General features: G+C 42.5%; 1 long non-coding RNA gene across 2 annotated transcripts; it reads right to left on the bottom strand.

The window, feature by feature from the left end:
- Positions 1-1377: 1377 nt before the first annotated feature.
- Positions 1378-10873, bottom strand: LOC138067678 (uncharacterized). Of its 2 annotated transcripts, XR_011141997.1 has the most exons (5): positions 10641-10873; positions 7858-8001; positions 5680-6464; positions 4092-4169; positions 1378-1466 (listed from the first exon to the last, which is right to left on the bottom strand). It is a non-coding gene; the product is annotated as an uncharacterized lncRNA (long non-coding RNA). The 2 variants fall into 2 exon arrangements; XR_011141998.1 differs by lacking the exon at positions 7858-8001.
- Positions 10874-13930: the final 3057 nt, after the last annotated feature.

Genomic DNA, 13930 nt, shown 5'->3' with positions numbered 1-13930 from the left:
TCCCTGTAGACTATTTTCTATGTCATATGCAGCTGGAGTCAATGATTCTCCCGTGTACCTGAGACCGTCAGCTCTCCCCAGTGGAATATTGATTTCCAGGAAATAATTTTCATGTGGCCATTCTTGCTTAAATATAGCGTAAAGATATACTCTTATTCGAAAGCAGTACACATTCCTGCCACTTTCTACTAGAAATGGAATGCATTGCTCAGTTTAGCAAAGCATTGAGACAGTAAAGTGAAAAATTGCAAACGTCTCCGTATTATGGAACATGTTTTACATCCCAGCTACCATACAGGACCGGAAACTTAATGTTTCTGAAGCAACTAAAACTATGAAATAGAGCACAGAAGAAAAGGGCTAGCATCTGTCTTAATGTACTGTGGAGGCAGGAGGTTGTTTAAATTGTCCCTGAGCTTGGCCAATATAATACAGGGTAGGTATACTTCTCAGAAAAGGAGATACTTTAAAGACCTCATATGTCCAGACATATTTTATGACATCAAATATTTAATATTATCTAATTATATCAAAATGATTTGCAAGGGGTCAAGGTTAAAATAAAAATAGTTGGCTGATCGCTTATCCTATTAAAAGACATTATGGTTTCCAAATTTAATGGGGGTTATTTTTCAGCACACAAGAAAGTTACAGATTCAAACAGGTTCAGTTTAACCTGTATGCCTTAAAAATCTGCCTTGCTGCTTTGTGGCACTGAGATTATTATTTGTTAAATACATTTTGAAAAAGAGGCAAGGAAAATATTTACTTCCTAATTGTTAGGGTTTTTTTTTCTTATATATGCGCCTTGAGATAGGCAGTGTAATTCAGGCTAATGGAGGTGCTGCAGATACGTCCTTTTGCAAATGACTGCTGACTAGTGAAACACTGCTGCTCCTCTCCATCTTACTTGTATATTTAAGAACATCATGAAAAAGCATTCTTCATTTTTAAATTTTAGCCATACAATTATCATAAATCAGGCCCCACGTTAAAACCCCATAGGATTAAAAAAATAATTTTAATTTTGCCTCCTCCTTGTTGCCTTCAAATGGCTGAGGTATCTGATGAGACCCTCGCAAAAGGAAATGACGCTAGAATAACATAAAAATGTTATTTATTTATTTACTTCGTTAACACACAGCTGAAAATCTTCAACAGGAAAGACTGGACTCCAGCCCTATCCTGGGAAGGTAAAGGGAGATGTGACTCCTGTGCTTGCCAGTGCCGGTTAGCCCCAACGCCAATAACTATGAGATAAGAGTCTTTTTAGGTCTGTTGGCCAACTGCGACATGTTGTTGCCTGCTGTTTTGGGGAAAATACATACTTTCCCCTACAGAGCATCAGTGAAGCGTCCTGCTGTGTTCCCAGCCCACAGAGTCGTCCCTTGCCGTGCCAGCAGGATTTGTGCAGTGCCTGCTCCGAGGTACTGCCAGTTCTGTTTCTCCTGCGCCCCTGGAAGGCTCTGCAACAGAAGGGGAGGATTTAATCTCATGTAAAATCTGCTGTGGAACAGGTAAGGTGATTCATTCCCCTGGCAGAAGTTGGATCCAGTCCTTGTTTTCAGTAAACTGATTAAACTTGGTTCTGTAACTCTGAACGCACAGTCAGCATAAATTATCAGTGTCCAGCACTTACCCTGCAATTTCAGAGCCGGCTTGGGTGGCACGTACCACTTTTATGTCAATACAATCCATCTTCAGTGTCAGAGGCAAAAAAAAAAAACCAACCCAACCCTTTTGTATTATGATGTTGTTTGCCCATGAAAAATAATGTGCAAAATCGCTTTTTTAATCTGAAAGTCTAATTAAGAAAAGATTATGGTGCCAATACGATTAACCCTTTTTTCCCTCTCAAGCAATGAACTTTTATGGACCAGTGCAGCTGCTGCAGCAACCATCCATGAAATTATCTAGTGCTCAGAAAAATGCAAAACTAAATGACATATTTTTGGATTGTTAAGTGTCACTTCAGTGAAATGTATTCATGTTTGAATAGCTCCAGTTTATTTTCTAGGGATGGTTAAAAATGAGGAAATTGTGGCAATTTTTGAATATTTTCAATTGCTTTTCCTTTTGTTTTTTTTTTTTTTTTTGCTGACTGGGAAGAATGTTTTTATTTTTGAATATTTTAAGGGGAAACATTCAAAATGTTCAATTTTGCTGCCACTTTTAATCACTTCACCTCTTTTTCTCCTTCCCATCTTTGCCACTGAAGAGAGGAGAAAGTTCAGAAATGGGGAAGGGATATGTAGAGGGATGTGGGGGGAGGGAAAACAAGAAAACCTGAAAAACAGTTTATTTCTGTGTAAATGATAAAATGAAAGATTTTGTCTTGAAGGTAAGCATTTTCAATGAAAAAGCTTTAGAGAAATCTTTAGAAGGACTGAAGAGAAGGGAAATATTAATTCCAACATATTCCTGTGCTTGCTTTGTTGAGATGGTGGTTTTGAGGAGCCCGAGGGATGCTTGTGCTGGGCATGATCCTGCCTTGTCCCGAGGACCTCACTGTCGCTCAGTGGCTGAATATGGGGACAGTAACACCAGCGTCTGGGGGTAGGAGGGGTTGGTACAGGAAAGAGCTGAAGGCAGAGCTGGGGGAAGTAGGAGAAGGAGGTCAGTCCTACCAGCAGGTTTAGCTTGGAGATGCCATAAAGATGAGAGAGGAAGAGAGAGAGAAAAAGACATAAACTACATGTTTATGCGTGGCTTCACTGGAGTGAGGGGGAGAAAGAATAAAAATGCATAAATAATTAATTAATCCTCAAAATATGTCTCTGAAAATACCAACAGCTAACTTGATAAGAGTGAAAGCACGGCCTTCTTTCAGTCTTTATTTCAAAGGAGCATTTGACATTCTGTGACACAACAGATTGATGTGGTTTTTTAAGATAAAAAGTAGCTTAGGAGAAAAGCTATTGAAATGGATTATAAACTGGCTTATGGAGATGAAGCAGAGGGTGTCAGTGAAAGAGAACAATTCAGTGTGAGGTGGGAAACAAGTGGGGTCAGGACCATCGGCCTTTTTCCTGATTAATCTTGAATGTGGCTGACCTTGGTGAAGGTGATATTTCAAAATAGGTTTGCACAGTGCTAATCACACAAGGCTGGAGCGTAGCAGCCAAACACAACTGAGCAGACAGACAATTCAGGAGAGTTAAAGTTGAGAATAAAGAAGAAGTGGTGATTCATGTAGTTTAGCCTATGCAGTATAGTGTGGTAATGTGTTTTTAAAGTATTGAAATGGAAACTTAATTTAGAGCATAACAGGGATTTCATGGCATCAGCTAGAAAGGAAACTTTGCTGGGTGGGTTGAATTAATCTACAGACCATAGTCATACTGTATAGGATACAGTCTCATTAAAAACAGTTGGAAAACAAATTTTAAAATTGTTTTGCTTGACTTGTGGAAATCATGTTTTCCTCAGGTGCTCTGTTCCCCTGTAATGTCTCCCTATAGTCTTAGGAGACACCTTAGAAATAATGGCTTTATCACCTAGACTCCTGAGTCCAGAGGGGTTGTCTTGGTTTGGATTGCCCTGGTGTGCTGGGCAGGGACAGCTGTGAATATATTAAATGATGGTCTAAGTTCAGAACAGCCAAGGCAGTAAAAAGTTGACAATCAAGTGTGAGGATGTACTCTTCTGACATGCCTTCATCTCTAAGCAGCGATACATTTTGGAGCAAAACTAAGCTTAAAAGAGCTTTATCAAGAGATACCCTTGGGAAAACTGAAGTAAGGTGGGATGAGAATTTGTGATTCCTTTCTAGAGTTTGAATATATTGCTCTAAATCTTTGGCGGCTAGAAAATATTCAGTGGCTTAGTCATGACTAAGATGATGCTCTTCTTGAAGGCATATATTATGTGACCATAAAGATGGGCTTCATCCAACAGATCATTTCTGCTAAATTCTGTGATGTGGGCAAGAGCCCAGGAGTTTGGCTGCCTGTTCAGTCTCTAAACTTCTCAGGGCAACTAAATCATAAGATGTGTTTTCCCACGATATTTGTAGTACTTCCACCTGAGCATGGTTCTAGACCCAAATACTCTGCTTACTGGTGGGCTGGCTTGCTTCTCCTGTGACTTACTTGTTTCTTCTTGCTTCTAGTGATTGAACGGGAGGCAGACACAGACTTTTGCAGTATTTGAGTGTTCTGGGTTAGTACCTGGAACCGGAGAGAGGCAAGAAATGCGTGAGGTAAAAATTAACTGAACTTTTTCCAGTCCTTAAATTTGTTTTAGCTTTGGCACATTTTGTCCAAATCAATTTGTCTATTTGTGTAAATAGCATAAAGCAGTTGCTTTGTGAAATATGTGACGTTTGTAGAAAAGTATATATAGACTGGGTTCCAAAATCAATATAGTAAACTCTTGATATTGCATACCGAAGTTCATTTCTGTTTTGACACATCTCCAAAGTAAAACATAGAGTCCATTACTTCACACACTTTGTAAATTTAAATGCAGCAATTTACATATTGATGAAAATGTGTAATCATCATCTCTGTGAATGAGTTATGGAATCCATTTGTCAGATAGCTGTGGTTCTGTTTTACATGCACTATTCTTGTTTGATTTAACAAAGAGTCTGTAGATTTTCATAGTTTTTGGACAAACTGAATTGCTAAATGAACTTCTTGGTAGTACAGCTCTCAGTAACAATTGACTAAGACCACACAGCCCACTTGTACATTCTGTCTTGCAATACCTACAGAAATTACATTTTGTTTTTCATAAATATTTTTGTTAGGTAATATTGTTGGAGAGACCACAGCATGTGAAACTGTCCTCTGATCTCTTTTCTCGTGCCTGTGAGATAATCTGTTGGCAAGTATGCCAACGCGAGGCCTGATTCTTTAAAGTCATATAATGACTTTATCTGCTGACATCATGCTGCCAGGCCCCTGAGGGCACTAACAGGCCATAACAGCTCTGAGTAGAGACTCCAAACACCATAGCTCGCCTGGGGCCTCCCCTGACCTTGCTTGTGGCCCCGGGGCTTTGTGCAACCTCGGCAATGCCTCAGCCATGCTGCTCTCAAGCTTGGCCACTGCTGTGCCCCTACCTGGCTACGAGCTCTCCCCATCTCCATCTCCACCCCATCCCCATCCCCATCTCCATCCGCATCCGCATCCCCATCCCCATCCCCATCCCCATCCTCATCCCCATCCTCATCCTCATCCCCACCCGTGGGCTGGTCACCCAGCCCGGCCTCAGCCTGGCCCCATGGTGGTGCCCAGTGCGCGAGGCTGCCCCGGCTGCCCTGCTCCTTCGTGGGGTGGTGGGATGGTGTCTCTGCTGGCCCGGGGCCCAGCCCCTGTGGTGCCCTGACACCTGGTTACCTGGGCACATAAAGACCATTTGCCTCTGCAAGGTTTTGAAGCTCTTAGCTCCAAGGGTGACTGAGGTTGCAAATCTAATTTTAAGCTTTTTATCAGCTGTCTTTTAACTTTCTTAACAGTTCTCAGAGGCATGAGAGAGAGAAAATAGACACTATATCTCAGCCTGCTATGCAAAACAAAAGGTTATATGAATCTGTTAATTGGAATGGTTTAAAAAGTTGTTTACAACTAATTTTACCAGATTTCCAAAATATGTGAAACCATTTTTCCAAGCAGTGAGTTGTTTTTTTTTTTTTTTTTGCTTTTTCACTTTAATCCAATGAAACAGAATCACCTTTAATAGTTGAGTGGTGCTTGCCCAGGGGGGCTGGAGTCACAGGTGCTTCCCTGGCCTCTAGGAACGTCTCCGCATGGTGTACGCTGTTTTTTTGGGAGCCAGAAAGCTGGCGGCCGACTGCCTTCCTGCTTAGCAGCAGAGCTTAGTTTCATGGGAGGCAGTTCGAGCAAGTTATGTCCAGGAGGCTTTCGGATTTCTGTTGCTGGAAAGGAGCTAGTAGAGGATATCACACAACAACAGCAATTGCAAGCCCCTGTGTTAAAGAGCGTAGAAGGATGGTGCTGGCAGCAAGGATGAAATGGATACAAGAACTGACTTCCTGAATTGTTGTCTTCGTAGTCTCTTCATTCTGTTTAACCGAGGAGAGTGTTATTAGCTGGAATAATAAATAATTGGCAGTAAAACCAAGATTTCACCTTTGTTACATGCTCAGCAAAACAAGGTCCTTGAGGCTTGTCGTCTAAGCAGTCCTCATGAGGACTTATCCTGGGTACTTAACACTCCTCTTCAGGCTCAGCTGTCTTCTACTTCCTTCACTTATTGCAGACAATAGGGACTGAATTAATGAAAAAAACAAACTATTGTTCCACTGTTTTTTTGATGTGCGTGGGAGGCATGGTCTGGCCAAAGGTATGCAGCACATGTTGTTTTGTTGCTTGTAGAATAGATTTGCCATCAGCGTGAGCGGTCTTCTGGGCTGCCGAACCAGCAGCCGAGCTCCCAGTGCCTCAACAGGGAGAAAAAAGGGTCAGAGCACTGACAACGAGGAACATTTTGGGTATCTGCAAAGAAAATTTGGAGTCAAGATTTGTAGTTTTTAATCCCAGATATGCACCTGTGTGAATCTATGCATGTTTTAACAAATAAGTAAGTCAAACAGTTCCCCAAGCTCATGTGGAAATAAAGGCTGAAATAAAACTTAGTGAAACCGAGGAAAGAGCTGAGCAGGTACGGCTACGCTCATTCTGGGACACGAGCTTGTGTTTCTGCATGACGCTGGCGTGTACTGCACCTCTTAAGGGACTCTTAACAAAACTTTGCCTTGGGGTCTGTAAGTAAATCCTGTAACTTCATCACTTTCCCCATCACTAAGTGGTCTGGTAGGAAGTTAATTAAGTAATATCTACAAATTATTTTGAATCTTCCAGTGAATGGTTCTACAGAAAAGTTTCCTTGCCTTCAACCTGCGTATGCAGACAGACTTGTTTATATACTGGGAAGCTTTCATAGCCTCAGGTACTACATGTCTTATTTACCGTCTTAAAAAAAACTTACACAATTTCTAAAAAAATTTCCAGATGCTAGCCAAGCTGATCTTCAGACAAACTTTTTTTTGGAGGGAATGCTGTGCAAAGCTGTCTGTAAAGGTCATGAATAGTTCTGGTCCCGTTTCCAGCTAGGATTCAGAGACCGGCTCTCAAGATACTCCTTCCTAGGATGCATACGTTATGTCACGCAGTTCCTGTGTATCGGAGTTATAAACTGTCCTTCTCTTAAAGGGAGATGATGTGAGGTTTTGTGGTGAGTGCAGTGTGCCTGGCCTCAGGCTGGGGATGTGGCTAGAGTGCAGCCCGCTCCCCAGTGCCATGTGGGCACTGGTGTCCTCCAGCCATGCCAGGAGGCTCACGGGTCCTCACGTCTCAGTGTAGCTGGAGACATCAGGAGGAGAACTGAGACTGCCCCTGACTTTCCTGTATGTGCAGGTTGATTCAGAATTGTTTTTTTAATTAGACTAAAGGCCAAAGAAAGTCATGGAAAAAAGGATTTTGAAAGGGCTGGCAAAAAGAGAAAGCCAAGTTGTCAGTCAGTTGGTTGGAAAAGAGACCCAGGGGAGAGACGGCAGAATTTTCTGGCTAGTGATCAAGAAAAAGTGAGCTATGTCCCAGGAAGGAGAACTGGGAGCCTCTGGCAGGACAGAAGAAAAACCTTAGCGGGAGGAGGTGGAGTGTTTTGCAGTGCGTTTGATGGATGTGGAGTATTTTGCAGTGCATTTGATGCACCAGAAGGCCAGGCAGGAGGCTTTGCTGCTGTATCCCGGTGGGAGAGCAGAGGTGTTGGCTGGCCCGCAGGGAGCCTGGGCTGGGTGAGAGGTGCCTGCAAGGCACAGCTCAGCTCCAGAGGAAGGCCAGGCTGGACAGCCAGCAAAGGACAAATTAAGGCAGCCACACTACATACCATTCAGTCTGAGGGAGAGGATCTGTCTTTTTTTGCAGCATCTGGTTATTTGTGCAATCATTCCAGTAGTAGCAGCAGTATTGTCTGCTCTGTTGTCTCAGACATCCAGGATGTCTTATTTGGAGCTAATGCCCACATCAGATCCTGTAGTATTTGGATGGAAAATTAGTTATGTCAGCTCAGCCTTAAATCCTGGAACTGTTTAAATAAACTGCTCTTCTCTTCCTGTAACACTGGCATGTTGTGGCCAAGAAATGGAGTTTAGGACATAGAGTATCTCCTACAAACCAAATTTATGTTGTTAGGTTTTTTTTTTTTTTGATTACTAGACACTGCAAATACAGTGACTGTTCCAATCAGCATCAACATTAATTTCTTCCTAGCTTTCAAGTGTTATAACTACATTTCTCCTGACATGTTGGCATCTGTGTTGGTATTTATAAATTTCTGCATGCTTTGACTGCCGTGCAAATTGTTCCAGCAAGTATCCTCTGAGGAAGTGAGGTGAGAGAGAACTCAGCAGTTGTAAAAACCCTGCCTTTTAAGAGATTATTTTGCCGTTACAGTTCTGATGTTTTTATCAGATGGATGCACAGATAGTGACTTGCTGGCATCAATAACAGATAAAGTAGGGTTTTGCATTTGCAAACGAAAGAGCAGTTTTATTCCACTGAACTTGCATATATAGTATCAGTTAGTTTTTTTGCCTTTTTTTAATGTTTGCCTGCAGAGAGGGCTGCACAGAGGTGTCCTGGGTGACGGCAGTTTTCCCCTAGGAAGCATGTTCCAAAACTTCCATCAAGCAGAGTAATTATCAGAGAGGGTTTATTGGACAGAAGCAAATGGGCTTTATGCATCCTTACTAGATATGAGCTACCATGCAAACTTTTCTGTGAGCGATCTTTTAAGCGCAGTCCGGCCGATGCCGATGTTCTCGTCTCACCCTGACCGCTGCGGGAGCAGGGAGCGCAGCCGCGGCGTGCGGTCCTTCCTCCGCTTCCCTCCCGCAATCTCGCCTACGGACTGCGCCAGCCCGTCGGCACGTGCCCGAGCGCGCCTGCTGCTCGGGGAGCTGCCCGACCTTGGGAAGCCACGGAGGAAGGGGGTGGCCTTTCGCTCCCCATACATCACGGCAAGCAGGTAGCTGACGGCGCGGCCCCCCCGCCGGCAGCGGGCTGGAAGAACGAGGCCCCCCCCCGGGCTGCTCCCTCCGTCACTCGCGCAGCCCCCGGCTGCCCGTGTTCCCCCTCGCCTCGCTGTAAGCTCCGGGAAGCTGGATGACATTCCAGGGCTCTGAGGTAGAGACGTATTTAAACCCACATGCTCAAGGAGGAAATACGATCTATTTATTTTGCTTTCTAATGTGTGCCTCACCAAAGAGATGGAAATTTGTAACGGGAGTATGACTTCCCCTAGTGAAAAAGGAAACAAGGGAGCAGGGCGAAGTTCTGTCCTTGCCAAGCTAAGCAGAAAAGGCGAATAATACAGACAGAGGTAAAATCTGCTGCGGTTATGCCCATATGATATAGGCATCCTCACCAGGAAGCCCGTTGCTACTTGCAGTCCTGCTCTCCCCGTTTCTGAGATCCTGACCTCTCCTTCCCTTTGTCAAAAATAAATTTGCCATAACAAAATTAGGTCTGTACCAGCAGCTTATTAGCGAACAGAATATATAGCTCGGCCTCTGAGCTCACCTTCTAAAATCATTATGAAAGCCTGTCCCTGTTGAAATCACTGGGAACTTTGCCACTGTTTTCAGAGGACTCAGGATTTCTCTGCAGGTTTCTAAGAGCCTTTGAAATTGCTTCTCCAACATGGAGAGCTGTTTAGTTTTTGTGTAAAGGGAGTATATGTACCTCAGATATTTATATTACTGTACTGTCACATTGCCTCAAGCTGTGAATGCTTAGAAGTAACATAGATGCTAAGAGGGTTCAACGTGTTCTGCTGATTAAAGTTTAAACTAAGCTTAGACTAAGTCAGATAGATTAATGCATACAAAGTTAAATGTTTAAACCTGAATACATGAACTGCATATAGAAAAAAGTCTGTGAAATGATAAAGACATATCTCATAACACCATTTCTCACTGATCCATTTGTCACATCCCAATTTATGAAGCGCCAACAGACTGGTTAATACTTGTTCACTGTGAAGTTCTCTGTCCACTGAACACTTCTCCTGCCCTCTTATTTGCTGGAAAAGCTTAGGAGTAGAGATTTTAGCGCTGAACAGGGGAAGTTTATCCTTACTGTGAAGTTCCTTTCTGCTCAGAGTTATCAAGTCGCATACATGATAAATGTAACCCAGTTGTGCCTGTGTTTCTGTCACCACTCCTCTCAGATTGCAGCCTCATATGATCTTAAAATAGCACTGAAGAGACATTAGTGCATAGCATATACCTCTATGCCATATGCTAGGGATAAAGGAATCTAATTGGGGTTTTTTTGCATGAATTAAAATTTTTTATCTTTGGTTCCTGCAAAACATTTTTTGCTTTCGAGAGAACCTTCTAAAATATATTTGACTCCAGTTACGCAAACAGTGATTCTCTTTACTTGATAAATGCATCAAAGATGAACTGAGGATAATGTAATATGAATCTTAAGTTAGTTTCTGTTAGTTTTTATTCTAAAAACTCTTTTAATCTCAGAATCAAACCTTTTGGAATGAGTTCCTCATCTGTTGAAATCAGATCTCCCCCAGTACTGTCTTGGGTATAGTTTTGTTTGAATGCATCTCAAAAAGATGCAGGCAGTGTGTATCTAATACATGTTACTTACCTGGTGCAGTCAGAGTCAATGGGGCGCTTGGTGCCTGCCACTCTCCGTGTGTACTAATGCTTCCAAATTGTACAGACATAAGCGTTCATGGAAAATTAACTTGAGTTTGTTCAGACATACTGCATTTAAAGTAGGTACTTGAGTGAGAATCAGCTGTGCCACAAGCCTCTACAATGCAATTTGTCTGCGAGCCCTTGCGCAGAAGTGCATTAGGTTCAGATGTGGTTATGTCCGCTTAGAAATGTTTGCTCACTCATCTAGGCAGGAAATGAAAACACTTACACGTAAGTTATGTGTCAAATCTCTCCTAGACAGCACAACTTGAATATCAGATTATGCTTTTCAGTTAACCCAGAACATGGAAATCTTTCACAGAATGTTTTCTCAATTCTTTTCTCAGTTATAAATGTTATTTGAAGAAATGATCAAATATGAACAGTAAAATCATGAACAGCATCTGCTTAGAAAATAAGCAGGAACCATCTATGCCTCAGGATAATAAAATGGCTCTGTACGTGGTTGACCTTTTAGGCATTACTATAATAAACATGATTAAAATAGTAGAGAAAAATGCTTGTAGGACTTGAATAACATATGAAATAATTATCTCTTCTTTCCTTACTTTTGTATATGATATATATGAAGTACCCGCATGAGCTTCTATGTGGGCTTTGATTAATGCAAGAGTCTGCAGTTAAGAAAAATGAGCTCCTCAAAAATGAGAAAAATCTTCATAAAACTCTTAATCATTTTGCAGTATTGAAAAACATAGTTAGACCTAAATTTTTAGATAACTAGCTATTCATATATTTAGAACACTTTATTTTTTGCCCTGCCTCTAAGAATTTGTTGTTGTCCCATTTTACAAAAATATTTATAACATTTCCTTCAGTCTGAGAATAACCCACTCAGCTGGAGAAAATGGTAAGCTGGGCCTGAGAAGTCTTGCAAATGGCAGCTGGCCCTGCGGTTGTTACTAAATATCAACATCCCTCTCTCGTTTCAGAACCTGCCCTTCCTAAGTTTTTGGTCAAATCCCAAGGTGCCAGGACCAACAGCGATCATGGCAGCAAAATACAGCTACGTTTTCTTCTGAACTGAGAACCAAGTAGACAAAGCTGGTGATAATCACTTTCTGGTCGAGGATTATGTGCCCAGCTGGAAACAGGCAGATCAGGCTGGATCGCTTTGGTTGGTCTTTTATGTTAGCAAGGGTCCAAGAAAGTAGCAGGACATCAGCTGTCTGTAAGACCTGCACTCTCCCTAACATCTTCCTGCAGTTACTGCGTCGGTCCCAGCGAGGGACCGTCACCCTGCGGGACCCTCCGGACTCTGTCACCCTTTGGGACTCCGAAGTCTGTCGCCATGTGGGACCCTCTGGACTCCGTCACCCTGCGGGACCCCTCCGGACGCTGTCACCCTGCGAGACCCCGCAGCTTGTAAGGAGAAGAATAAATGTGATATTGCTGAGGGCCTTCTCAGATGCTAAAGTTGCCCGAAGATCTTAAACGCTATAAATTGCTGAGAGAAAAGTAAGTATTACTGTTTATTAGATTGCTTTTATTTCTTCACTTATCACACATGTACGTTGTTGGCTATAAATTGCTGACGATGCTTACTTTAGAGTCAGTAGTTAGCTCTTCCCTCTTAGCAGCAAGGCTACATAAAGAGGAATGGGCTTTACCATCTGTGGACAAAAGTAAGCCTCTCTGTCCAGGAACCTTTGCACGCTTCCTGACGGATGGGGAAGTTCTATGGTGTGGGGGTTTGGGGCTGCTTCCCAAAATGCTTTTACCTTGATTTTTTGTTTTCATGTTGTTTGGTTTTTTATTTTTTGCTGAGTTGATCATAGCTCAGGAAATGCTTCGTCTTGCAGCACAGCTCCCTTCTTTGGTCCTGCTGTACCAGTGTGTCTTTTGTGCTGCGTTGAGCCGGCTGCATGAGCAGAAGTTACTTTGCGTCCTAAATTTTAAGCATTTCTCAGATGAAAAGGTATTGATCAAGCAGCCTTGGGAGCAGTAGATGTGGCTGAAGCACAGCATCTTATGGAGGAAAATTAGCATTATTAGCACCTCTAGGGAGCTCACTCCGTATGTGCAGCAGTTTTGGAAGCCTCCTTAAAACCCATCTGCTTCAAGCTAGCTGGCAAATGAAAAAGCCAAGCATCTGCATGCCACTTGTTTGTGTACACATCAAAGTATTTAAATGGTCAGAAGTTCTGTCTGGTGTACCCAAATTTATTATTTTGTTCTGCTTTTTGGATCCCGACAATTTTCAGGGCCAGGCTCTTTACAGAGGAAGTAGGTCCAAAATATAATTAGGAACATTTTACATTTTTGGGGTCATATGACGCACTCGTTACCCAACAGGACATTTTGGAGAGCTTGCGCTAAAAGAATGGAGCTCTCCCTGTGCCATTTAGCACTCAAAGTGACCCCCTTTGACGTCTTGTTTTGTCAAAACCTGTAAAAGTTTGGGTGAAGGGAGTAGGAGGTTTTGGAGTAACAGCCCAGTCCCCAGCAGGAGATTTACTGAGCTGCCAATTTATGATCCTCTAATTGACTTAGAAAGAATTTGAATGAGTTTCTAAATGTCCACCTGAAATCAATGGTGACTGTCTTTATTTTAGACCTCGGGCAGACTGAAATTGAGACAATAAATGAGAGCACCTCGTTCCGCAAGAACAGAAGTTGGCAGCTTGGCAGCAGGCTTTAGGGAGGAGGAGGAGCAACCACGGGCTGAAGTTCCCTCCTCAGCAAACTGTTGAGATTATGGAGGCATCTCAGCAGCCTCCATTTGTTTTGTCAAAGACCCCTAAACTCTGCTCTGTCCAGGGCTCCTGGCTACTGAATGAAGTGCTCTTGAGGGAGCCCTGAGAAGGAGAACCCCCCCTTCCCTGCTTTTCATCTCTTTCACACTCAAATCCTCAGAGAATTTAAATGTCTGTAAAAGGTTTTGAGAGTCTCCATTTTTAGATGTAATTAACTAAAAATACATTTAACTAATGGCATGTAAGATCAGTATGTTTTTATTACAATTTTACACTGTGGGTAAAGCTGTAATCTGTCTAATACAGTTTAACGTACCTAAACAGAGAGTAGACTGTTAATAGCCTAGGAAATGGTAAGTTGTTTTTTTTTTTCCCCACTTTTATTGCCCTAGTGTATCTGGTAACGTTGATCTGACCCCAGTCTAGAAGCCTTTAATGCAATTATGCTGAACAATATTTAAAACTGTGAACAGATGCAGGCCCCCTGACTCTAGGACACGTTTCTCCATCTACACGATCT

This window comes from Struthio camelus, chromosome 6 (genome assembly GCF_040807025.1).
Source record: "Struthio camelus isolate bStrCam1 chromosome 6, bStrCam1.hap1, whole genome shotgun sequence".
NCBI classification, from domain to species: Eukaryota; Metazoa; Chordata; class Aves; order Struthioniformes; family Struthionidae; genus Struthio; species Struthio camelus.
This window is presented reverse-complemented; position numbering and strand designations above follow the sequence as displayed.